Source organism: Myotis lucifugus, unplaced genomic scaffold (assembly GCF_000147115.1).
Source record: "Myotis lucifugus unplaced genomic scaffold, Myoluc2.0 scaffold_164, whole genome shotgun sequence".
Classification (NCBI taxonomy): Eukaryota; Metazoa; Chordata; class Mammalia; order Chiroptera; family Vespertilionidae; genus Myotis; species Myotis lucifugus.
This window is the reverse complement of record NW_005871212.1, coordinates 1,863,446-1,875,286: the sequence shown is the minus strand read 5'-3', so window position 1 is coordinate 1,875,286 and position 11,841 is coordinate 1,863,446.

Below are 11,841 nucleotides of genomic sequence, written 5' to 3'. Positions count from 1 at the left end.
GACCCATCTATCCATTTACTGCAGGGTGACCTGCCTAGTTTAGCATTTAGCAATCAGACTTCTAAATAGCAATAAACCCCATGCTGAGTAGGCAACAGATGAAAAAAAAAAAGATGCCTTTTACGGCACTTCATGATAATGGCTTTATTGCCAAAAGCCATATTAGCAGAAGATGGAAGATTCAATTTATAGAATCTCCTGAATGTCTGTCTGTTCAACAACAGCCTGTTCATGCCCAAGAAGAGATTGGTGCCTGTGGAAACCCTATTTGAAGGACAACCCACAATGCTACTTGCTCTGCCAAGTGAACAAATTCACATTCTTTTATTTTTCAAGCCAAAAGGGGGCAAAGCTAACCAATGAATTTGCACATCTTGCTCTAAACTTCAGTCACATTGGAACATTGAGAATTGGAAGCACCCCACTCACTGTGATGATCTAAAAGTCACTTAAGACAATTCTGAGAAATGCCAGAAAAACTTCCTTCTTTTTGAGACAACAAAAGCAGATGGGAAACTGCTAAAATGGCTCAAGTATGTGGCACTTTTACAACATTTATGTGGCTCTTGAAAAAAATCAGCTTTAATTGACTTTTTGCTTCCTATGTCCTAGTTCTGTCAAAACCTCTTCTGCTTTTTTAGGGACTTAAATCAGAGAGCAAACCATTCTGAATAGACTTTACCTTTAATGACTATGATTCAGAAATTATGTTCTTCTCAGTCCTTGCCAAAAATACAAGGGAGGAAGGAAAAATTATAAATAAAACCTATTTCTAAGATGGCATCGTAACAAAACCAAGAGAGGAATTACACTGGCAATAAATTTTGTCATCTGGTCTAGCAGAGCTGCCTGCTCCCTGTGTGACCTGGTAATTTTTTTTATTGATTTCAGAGAGGAAGGGAGAGGGAGAGAGAAATAGAAATATCAATGATGGAAGCGAATCATTGATCGGCTACCTCCTGCATGCCCCCTACTGGGGATCCAGCCTGCAACCTGGGCATGTGCCCTTGATTGGACTCGAACCCGGGACCCTTCAGCCCACAGGCCAATGCTCTATCCATTGAGCAAACCAGCTAGGGCTGACCTGCTAATTTTCATTAAACCCCTCCATTTCATATTATCTCTATATGAAGAATAAGGAAGTTAATAAACTTCTACCTCAAATACCAAATCAGAGCTGAAGGAGGCCTTGATATTTACCTTATTACCTGCCTTAATTTATACATGAGATACCTTCAAAGGCATGTTGTGAAAATAAATGCAACAATGACAGTTCTCCAACTCTTAGAAGGTGTGAGTAATGGATTTAAAAAACAAAGAAAGAAACAAAAAAATCTTTCATCTTTATTATGAACAAATTTGACCTTGGGTTCTGTCCCCTTGGACATTTGGTCAGGGTGGATGCCGGCTTGTCCCCAGGGTGGGGGAAGGGAGGCAGAGAGAATGGTTGCCTGGAGTCAGTCCGTAGTGCTGAGTGTGCTTGGATTGGGTCTTGTGGGTCTAAAGTCTGGCTAGAATTTAGAAAACCCCCAAGATGGGGCCTTAATAGAACAAAATCGCTATGTGAATTTTTTAAGGTATGGGTATATTTTAGTCACTTTATCACTACGTTTTCCTCTTTGTTTAAGCTTGTAATTATAAAAAACATTATTTAAGAAAAGAAAGCCTTATAACCACCACAAGTTCAAGAAATATAATTTACCAGTGACCCCAGAAATACCTCCATGTGCCTTGTCCCAGTGTCAACCTCCTCCTACTCCCCAAAGCAACCGATATCCTAGCTTTTTTTTTTTTTTAAAAAAAAGAGCTATTATAGGCAAAAACCTCTTTATTAAATTGTCCTGTATATCATAGAAAGCAATTCAAGAACCAATTACTATGATCAGCTGGTGCTGTCATGTTGTTTGCTTTACAGATGAATGAAGGGACTGATTGGTATACAGAGAACTGATACCAACTCCTGGCATACTTGCAGTGCATATTCGAGAAAGGCTTAACCATTTTTTTGTTCTCTTTAACTAAAACTTATGCCATAAGAAAAGAGCTCTTTAAAATTTAGTCACTTATTATTTTGTAAGTCATAATGAGAGGGGGGAAAGTACCAATATCCCAGCTTTTTACAGTAACTACTTCTTTGTTTTTCATATGAGTGATTTTATCGCCAAGTACGCTCCCCTAGTGTTTACCCTTTTAAAATATGTAATGTGGCCCTAGCTGGTTTGGCTCAGTGGATGGAGCATTGGCCTGCAGACTGAAGGGTCCCAGCTTTGATTCCAGGCAAGGGCACATGCCCGGGTTTCGGAATTGATCTCCATAAAGGGGGCCTGCAGGAGGCAGCCAATCAATGATTTTCTCGCATCATTGATGTTTCTATTTCTCTCTCTCCCTTCCTCTCTGAAATTAATAAAAATATTTTAATGTAATATGTCTTTTAGGTCTTTTTTAATTTTACAGGTCCCTCTCCATCCCTTTCTTTTCATTGTAATTTATCTGTCAAAAACCTGGGGCATTTGACCTGTAGAATTCTCACAGCCTGGTTTTGCTGATTGATACTCAGTGTAATTCAACACGTTCCTCCGTATTTCTTGCAAATTGCAGCTGGATCAGAGGCTGGGTGAGACCCAGGTGCAATCCCTTTGGTAATACCATAGTTGGTGTTGAGGTCTTTCATTAGGAGGCACAAAGTCTGATGATCTCTCTTTTTGTGATGTGAGCAGCTGTCAATGGGATATTCAGTGGTCGGCAAACTGTGACTCGCAAGCCACATGCAGCTCTTTGGCCCCTTGAGTACCCTAATTAAGTTAATAACAATGTACCTACCTATATAGTTTAAGTTTAAAAAATAAATAAAAAAAAAAGAAATTTCAATTGTTGTACTGTTGATATTTGGCTCTGTTAACTAATGAGTTTGTGACCACTGGGATATCTAAATCCATTAAAATTCTGATATTCTAATTCTGTCATTTCCTTTTAACGTATTAGTTGGAGTATTTTTATAAAAAGAGCTCTTTTCTTATGGCATAAGTTTTAGTTAAAGAGAACAAAAAGTGGTTACAGTTTGGTTGCTATTGGCCCAGATCACTAGAAACGGCAGGATAAATGCTTGAATCATTCCCTTTATTTACCCAGTTCAAGCAAATAAACTGGATCCCTATCATCCTTTGAAGATGATCAATTGGGTCTGTGTTTTAAAAATCATTATACACTCATAGCTTTAGTTTAAACATGCAGAGTGTCCCCCCAAAATGTATACACACTTTAACAGCTGATTCCATTATATTTTGAAAATGAAATGTATTTTAATAAACACTGCCTTTATAATTATCCAAAGTCTGTATACACTTTTAAGAATATGTTATTGATTTTTAGAGAGAAAGAGAGGGATAGAGAGACAGAAACATCGATGACAGAGAAACATCATTGATTGGCTACCTCCTGCACTTCCCCCCACCTCCTGGGGATCGAGCCCAAAACCCAGGCATGTGCCGGGACCAGGAATTAAACCTCGATCTCTTAGTTCCTGGTTCAATGCTCAACCACTGAGCCACAGTGGCCAAGCAAAGTGTATATACATTTTTTTGGACACCCTCTATTTTAATGTTTTGATCCATTACAAATAGTTCCTTTATTGTAGCTCAAATGGTTCCAATAGAAGTCTTTAAATTAGCTCCTGGATAGATACAGAAAACATACTGGTAGTTGCCCGAGGGAGGGAGGAATTGGGGGGCTGGGTGAAAAAGATGAAGGGATTAAGAAATACAAATTGGTAGTTACAAAATAGTCACGGGGATGTAAAGTACAGCATAGGAAATATAGTCAGTAATATTGTAATAACTATGTATGGTATCAGATGGGGGGGAAACTTAGGAAAGTATATGATTGTCTAACTAAGTTACACCTAAACTAATACAAAGTAATATTGAATGTAAACTGTAATTGAAACAATTTTTAAAAGGAAGTATGTAAAAAAATTAGTTCCTGAGTCCTTTTGACATGACCTTATAGTCTCTAGTTAGTAGCTTCCTCACTATTTGGTATGACAAGATGTTTCAATTCATCTTGTACATTTTCTGTCCCAGACCTGGAATCAGCCATTTCTCCAAGAGCCTGGTTTCTTTTGATGGCGAATGATATGGTAAGGCTATCATCTGGGCACTGGGGACACTCACTGCTAGGCCCTTTCATTAATCAGAACTAGAAACATACATACACATACACATACATACATATATAATATTAAAAAAATAGCTTAAGAGTTCATACTGATAACTCCTCATTTAAACTCAAGACTACTGTTTTTTTTAACATAATCTCTTCTGTATTACATCTATGCCTTGGCACCCTGTTCTCTAAAACATGAGATAATTAGAATATCTCATAATTATTCACTTACTTCATCCCACATTATACACACAATGATCTCAGATCAACAATACTAATACTCCTACCACCAACTAATTACTAAGAACAGTTTAAAAAACCAACCTTGCATATATTCTCTCCTTTTGCCCCTATTTTTTTATGGTTGTACTACATTGACAGTGTCAGAGCATATAACCATCACATGCCATACACTCTTCCTTTTACCCTCATTTAGCTAAGATCTATAAATAATCAGATGTTTAAATGGTCTCCAGCAGTCCTTATATTGGTGTCTTTCTAGTCATTTTGGTTGTCTGGAGCTCTTTCTCTAGTACAACGGTTCTCAACCTGTGGGTCGCAACCCCTTTGGGGGTCGAACGACCCTTTCACAGGGGTCGCCTAAGACCATCCTGCATATCAGATATTTACATTACGATTCATAACAGTAGCAACATTACAGTTATGAAGTAGCAACGAAAATAATTTTATGGTTGGGTCACAGCATGAGGAACTGTATTTAAAGGGCCAGAAGGTTGAGAACCACTGCTCTAGTAGATTTCTCAAGAAGTGTTCATGGAAACATTTTCTGAGTTCTTGCAAATATAACAGGAAACTTTATACTTGAGGCTCAGTTTTCCTGGATATAAAATCTTTGGCTCATATTTTCTTTCTTTGAGTATCTTAAACATAATAATCCATTTATCTGACTTTCCCTTATAATTCATTTGCTCTTCTTCCTTGAATAGCCAAAAGGAATTTTCATTTTAAGTTCAGTTATTTCACCAGAATATTGTAATTACCAAAATATGTCTTGGCATTGGTAATTCTGGAATAATATCTAGTCTAGATCAATATTCTCAGTGACCTCTTTCAATATGTCTTTTCAAGAAACTTTTCTAAAATTATAGCTTTCAACATGTGTTCTCTTACCTTGCTTTAGTCCTCCCATTGAGGTACTCTGATTACTTATATATCGAACCATCGTTGCCTGCCTTCAATATTTGTCAGTTCCTCTAGAATATATTTATCTTTTTATTTATTTTTATTTTTTAATATTTTCCTCCTTTTAACTATTTCAAGACATTATCTGTCATTTTATTTGTGCTTGCATTCCTTCTAGTTTAGCCTTAATTTCTAAAGTGATTTTTACTTTTAAAAGGATTCTATCACCTTTTCTGTTTTTCTAATTTTGATTTGTTATTTTTCATGTCTTGTATAATTTTCTTAATGTGCTTTCTTTTATTTTGAAATAGAAGTTATAGTTTGGATTTGTTTTGTGATCATGTCTATGTGTGTTTTCATTGTCTGAAGGTATGTTATTCAGCCATTTAATCTCCCTTTTAATATAATTACTTAGAATGAAATTTGACCTGAATTACTTGCTTATTTTTATGTGGCTTGGGTAGCTTTCCTCTATTTGTTGGTGGAGAAACGGAACCAGATGTTAACCAGCAGAGTTAGACTGGACCTCAGTTCAGCAACCTCAGTAGTTGAGTTCTGGCTAAGAAAGAATTCAGAGCCAAGATTCAAATACAAGCAAAAGTTTATTTAGAAAGTCACTGAAGTAGAAGAAGTGAGCTGTGTAGGAAGTGAGCCTGCTGAGCTGTGTGGGCTCAGGAAACAAGTTACAGAGGCAAAGAAGGGCCCCTGAAGCTTAGGAGAAAGAAAGCAAAGTACACTTGAAAAGAAGATTCGAGCAAGTGTGCTGTAGAGAGGACAAGAGCCACGCTGGGTTCTTGTCTTGGGGGTTTTAAAGGTGGGGATTTTAGGGACGGTCTCGGGGGAGGATTCAGTAGAATATTCATCAGCTTTCCAGGTGTGCCCTCAGGTTCTTGGTCTCCACTGATTGGTGAGCACAGGCAGGGAGTCATCAGCACAGCTGGTCCTCATGTCAGCCATGGCATCGCCTCACCTGGTCTTGCTAGTCTTCCGGGCCTGGAGCTGAAACACAACTGAGACCTAGATGTTATCTCTAATTTGACCAAGACTCTGTCTCTGTGGTCAACAGACCCACGGCTCTGCTTCCAAGATCATTTGATGTGGGTCAGAACCTTATTGTCCTGAGGGATTAATGCTTAAGGGACTGGTCGCACAAGTGATGGCAGGAAAGCGCATGTAATAAGAATAGAGCCACAGCTGTCTAATAATTGTTCACTTACCAACCATAGATAAGTAGTTTTCTTACAGACCCCAGGAAACTGGAAGATGAAACAAGGCTGTAAAAAGATAAGATGCCTCAATGGGTCCATTACTCAGAAAAGAAATACATTTTGAGAACAGACCAAGGACAGGACACGCTTTGATTTGGTTGCTGTGCCCAGACCCTGACCCACTCTGGGAGTTTTTCTCAGGAACCCTGACCATTCTCTGGTCCCAGGAACGGGCTGAGCTGTTTGTAACACCATAGGTAGGAGATTAGTCACTTTGTTATTGAACTTTGAGCTTCTGAAGGCCGGACTGCAGACCCTACCCTTCCCTTTCCATGTTACACTTACAGCTCACAGCTGCAGAGTTATCTTCTCCCTCGTGTGTATATAACCAGCCAATTGGTGGGGGGGCGGGGGAAAGGGGTCAGAATTTCCAGGGTGACCGACTGCTCTCCCCATACTGCCGGCATTATTGGAATAAATGCTCATATGTGATTCAACCCTGTCTCTGCTTAATTTGGCTCAAGTAGTGACAGGCAGCCTCGGACCCGTTGTGTCTGGTTTCACAAGGGCTTGTGTGGGGTTGTATGAGGCTATCCTCTGGCCCCCTTGCTCCTCCTCTAAGGAAGTCCACCACGTGACCAGCGGCCCGCGGGGGAAGAATGGTCACCCTGGGGGCGAGGTGCTCATTTTCCCAGTTTTGCCCGTTGCTAGGCACCTGGGGCTTTCCTCCTGGTGACCTTCCCTACCTGGCCTTTCATCCTTGCTCTGCTCATCCTAACTGCCTATTACATATTGGTTTTGGTTTTGCCATTTAGTACTTTATTTTTATATGTAAATTTAGAGATGTCAGAAAATGCTGCCACCACTACTGCCACAAACAGCTTACGAACACCAGATACCAGGAAGGGTCTACCTGATGCACTTGTGGTATCAACACAAGAAGTTGGGGTGAACCTAGAATCCCCAAAGATTATTATAATAGGTACCTAAAAATTGTCCTGCCAACTTTTATAAAAAACTCAGTGTGTTTTTCATGCACATTTGCTTCAATACCTCTGTAAAAGGTGCACATTTATTTTTCCTTTATGCCTTAATTCCATTGCCTGTATGTAAAGGGTAATTTTTCAAAATATTAAACAGATATAATATCTATTCCCTTGTGGTCATTCTCCACCAAATAAGCAAAGCCAGGATTCGATGTACCAGGGCAGGAACCAGTGGCAGAGCCGGAAACAGATGATTCCCTGTTCAGCTTTCCATCTCAAACCTGGCCTTTGGAGGCCACAGAAAGAGCAGAAAGGCCCCTCCCATCTCCAACTCCGAAGTTCCTCTGACATATCCATATTCCAAGCTGGGAAGACCAATCCCTGAGGCAGAGAAGATTCACACTGTGACACAGGGGAATTCCCACTGGGGGAGAAAGGAAGGGACCCATCTTGATCGGGTTCCCAAAGGATCAGAACCTGCGGCCTGAAATGGCAGAGCCTGCGGTGGGGCCTCCCCGGCAGGAGGCGTGGAACAGGGACAGCCAGTTGAGTGCATTCATTCTCACGCTGGCTACCACCTCAGACGCGCAGACAAGATTCCACGGCCCCACCTCAGCAGCTTGGTAAAATGTGTGTTCAGCTCCCACCCCCTGACTTAGGGTTTCCCTGGGACATTAGCTCCCTACACTTCCAGGTTGCGCATGTGTGAGAGCTGAACCAGCACCCACCTGTCCTGGGTCCCAGCACCAGAGGCTCCAGGGCAGGAATCAGGGCTGCAGGGCAGGGCTGACAGGTGTCACTTGTGCAAAACTGGTGGCTGCTGCCCTGTCTGGAAGAGGCTATGTCCCTGGCAGTGTCCAACCAACACAAGGGAGTGCTCCGCACAGCGAAAGTGAAAATTTAATCAGAGTTTACCGTTCATTCCAAGGTGATTAGCCACTTTCTATAAGAAGAGGAGGTGTCTACAGAGTTAGTGACAACGAATTTTTTTTTAATATTTTTTATTGATTTTAGAGAAGAAGGAAGAGAGAGATAAACATCATTGATCGGCTGCCTCCTGCATACCCCCTACTGGGGACTGAGCCTGCAACCCAGGCATGTGCCTTTAACCAGAATCGAACTCAGGACCCTTCAGTCCCAGGCCAATGCTCTATCCACTGAGCCAAACCAGCTAGGGCAACATCAGATTTTTATTCATTTCCCTGCGGTAAAGGACATGTAAATGGTTATGCAGATGCAAAGGAATGCTTATCAGCCACCTTTACAGAGAGCAACTTGACGGGGCCTTCCCTTCTCCCAGTTCCTATGTGATCTGCCCATTTGCACCAGTTTCTGCTTCCTGCAGAGCGCTCGGGAAGCTCTGCTGGGCCAACGCAGACCAAGCTCAGCCGCCCCTGACCTTGCCAAGCATATGAAGAGCGAAATTCCTGTTAGATGGTGTCAACCCCAGGCACCAGGGAGGCCCAGGCGCAGCTCCCAAGGTCCCCGTGTCATGTATAAAATGCCAGCAGACTGTCCTTTGACGCACAGCCAGCCTCCCCCAAGACGGTGTCCAAAACCACTTTTTTCAGGAGCCTTGAATCAACAATGCCATGACTCAATCTCTGTAGCTTAATGTAAGTGTTTCATATTCTTTCACTCTTTAATAGCCACTTCAACCTGGAAAATGTTCTCACAGTATGTTTTTCCATCTTGCCCCTTGCTCGCATATAATGAAAGTATGATCTCTCTGACTCTAAGTCACTGAGGTCAGCGAGCATGCCTTAGCCATCTCTACCCCCAGGATGTGGCACATAGAATCGCTAAATGAATTTTAGTTAAACTGAAGCGTGGTTAAGTTTTATCCTTCTAGTTTTAGAAATATCTGAGGTGTTGTTATCTTTTGGTAACTGCATCTTCAAAGTGTTAATTTTACCCTAGATCAGAGGTCACCAACCGGTGGTCTGTGGACCACTGGTGGTCCATGAGGTCTGAAAGGTTGGCGACCGCTGCCCTAGATGGCAGCCTTCCTTTCAGGCTGGGTCCTCAACTTGCTTCATCTTTGCACCAAATCATCACTGGGGTCGGGGTCGGGGTCGGGGTCGGGGTCGGGGTCGGGCGGGCTCATGCCAGGCTCTGTGTGTCCATTGACAAGAGCCAGCATCTACTGGGTGCTTACTGGGTGCCAGACACCTCTCTGTGTCCTTTACATGTTTTAACTCACTTTGTGTCCCCAGGAACCCTATAAGGTAGGTACTATGATTGTCTCCCGTGTACAGGTGAGAAAACTGAGCAAGTTCAACCACTTACTCAAGATCCCACAGCTAGGAAGTGCGATTTTACCTCCAGCATGTAAAGTATTCTTTGGCCATTTGTCGGTGAGGGCTGAATGGTATATCTACCAAAGCTCTCTGCGCTTCAGTTTGATGCCCCTTGGTTCCCCCTAAACTTTCCCTGGTTTCTGACACTCCCACTTCTACAACATACCCTGTTCCTTTTGAGAAATGAGAGCCACAGAACAATAACGATGGTTCTTGCTAACTTGACCATGTGTCTGTCCCCTGCCCCCTCACAGGCCGTTTCCTCCCAGGTGGGTAGAGATGCTGAGCTTTTCCTGGATGCTAACAGCTGCTCCTACCACACACCATGTGCGGAGCATGGTGCAAGACACTCTGGGAGCTTGGAAAGAAGCCCTAAACCCATGAACGTCCAAATACCACAAGACCCGCAAATGAGATGCCAGCATGCCAGCAGAGTTCAGGGAAGGGCCAGAGCACTGTGAGTTGAGTTGGGAGGCTTTCTGGATCACAGTTAGACAGATGGAACAGACAGGAGACAGCATCTCAGGCTGGGAGACCATCTTTGGAAAGATGCAGGAGTGGGAACACAACTGCTGTTGTCATTCTGAGTCTAGGCTTGCTTCACTCCTTCTGAGGGGAAACATTGCGGGCAGAGACTGCCACTGGCACTTGGAAAAATACTCCACAGTAGGGTTTAGATCAGGGCTTGACAAACGGGCTGTTTTTGTGAGTGTAGTTTTCTTGAACAGCCAATCATTTACCGGCATCGTGGCTGCTTTACCACTACAACAGCAGAGCTGAGTGGTGTGCGAGACCAGATGGCCCACAAAACCTAAAATATTTACTATCTGGCCCTTTAAAAGAAAAGTTGGGCCCTGGCCGGGTGGCTCAGTTGATTGGGCATCCTCCTGTGCATCAAAAGGTTGTGGGCACATACCTAAGTTTGCGAGTTTGATCCCCAGCTGGAATCAGTGTGGGAGGCAACCGATAGATATTTCTCTCTCACATCAATGTTTTTCTCTCTCCCCCTTTCTCTCTCTAAAATCAATTTTTAAAATATTTCATATAAATATATACGTGTGTGTGTGTGTGTGTGTGTGTATCCTCAGATAAGGAGTTTTTTTAAAGTTTGCTGACCCCTCCTCTAAAATATCAACTCTCCAAAAGAAAAGCTAACAAAGCCAACTGACTGGGCTATCAGTATACTATACGATAAAACATTTATCTAAAACTTAAAAGAAACTCAAGATACCCAAGTTAATCACATTCTTCCTAAAATGTACCGAAGATAATCTGAAAAAACTGATATTACCGATTCCACTGGAACCACTTCCCACATGTTCTGAAGGGCCTGGAGCTCACTGTCACTGCACACATCCCATGGTTATGGGGTGGAGGCTCCCAAAGAGTTTGGGATTTCCATCACCAAATTCTCTCATTCATTCACAGCTATAAATATAAAATAGTCAGAGGTCACCTGCATGCTGTTTGTTAAACATATTTATATATATAAAAGCCTAAGTGATCTTTACGACCGAACGACCAGAATGACCGGAATGACCAGTCAACCAGTTGCTATGATGCGCACTGACCACTAGGGGGCAGATGCTTAACGCAGGAGGCTGCCCCCTGGTGGTCAGTGCATTCCCACAGCCAACCTCCTGCAGCCCCTCTCCCCAACCAGCCAACCTCCCTCGGTCCCTACCCCCTGGCAGCCAGCCCCCTGATAGGCCTTGATCGCCAGCCAGGCCTAGGGACCCCACCCTCACACACATTCATGCACCGGGCCTCTAGTGTTTAATAAAAGAAAACATACAGAATCCACAGATGTGAAATAACTTTAAGTAAAAAGTCCGTTGAAAATATGTTTTATAGGGATAAAACTAACAAAATTAAAATACATTAACACCAAGGTCACTTACCAAAAATGTCACTAGGCAAGACAATCCCCATCTCCCAAAATGATGTTGAAAGGCTTATGTGGGTGTCTGTGTGTGTTAGGTGTGTACAGGACCAGGGGGAAGGCATGATGGACATGGAGATGAGAGGCAGGGTAGAAAATGC